Below are 340 nucleotides of genomic sequence, written 5' to 3'. Positions count from 1 at the left end.
TTCCTTCCTTCTTGGGGGTCGCGGCGTCGGGCGCAAATATGGCGCGCTTCCGGCACGGCCTCTTCCTGTTCCCTCCGCCCTATGCGCGCGCGTCCGACGGGGTGGGGCTCCGGGAGGGCTTTGGCGCGAAATACTATCCTAGTACTGGCCCGAGCTCGTGCTGCCGCCGCGCACGGGGGTCGCTGAGGCGCCGCGGTGAGTGGGCCTCGGCCCTGCGGTCCGTGAGGGGGGCGGGCGGGTTAGCGGCTCTGGGAGGGTGGTGGAGCGCCTCGGTGTCTTTTTGCGGGTCCGACCGGGCGGTGCTAATGCCCCCTTCCGGCCACGGCCCCCCGCCGGCCGC

At 72.6% G+C, this 340-nt stretch overlaps 1 protein-coding gene across 1 annotated transcript in view; it reads left to right on the top strand.

The window, feature by feature from the left end:
* Nucleotides 1-125: 125 nt before the first annotated feature.
* ORC1 (origin recognition complex subunit 1) overlaps nucleotides 126-340 on the top strand; it is a 20,042-nt gene continuing 19,827 nt past the window's right edge. The window contains exon 1 of the mRNA XM_009287368.2: nucleotides 126-195. The gene's annotated coding sequence lies outside the window, so the exon portion shown is untranslated. The remainder of the gene's footprint in view (nucleotides 196-340) is intronic.

Source organism: Aptenodytes forsteri, unplaced genomic scaffold (genome assembly GCF_000699145.1).
Source record: "Aptenodytes forsteri isolate BGI_AS27 unplaced genomic scaffold, ASM69914v1 Scaffold119, whole genome shotgun sequence".
NCBI classification, from domain to species: domain Eukaryota; kingdom Metazoa; phylum Chordata; class Aves; order Sphenisciformes; family Spheniscidae; genus Aptenodytes; species Aptenodytes forsteri.
The sequence above is the reverse complement of the archived record's forward strand: the minus strand, read 5'-3'. Positions and strand labels throughout refer to the sequence as shown.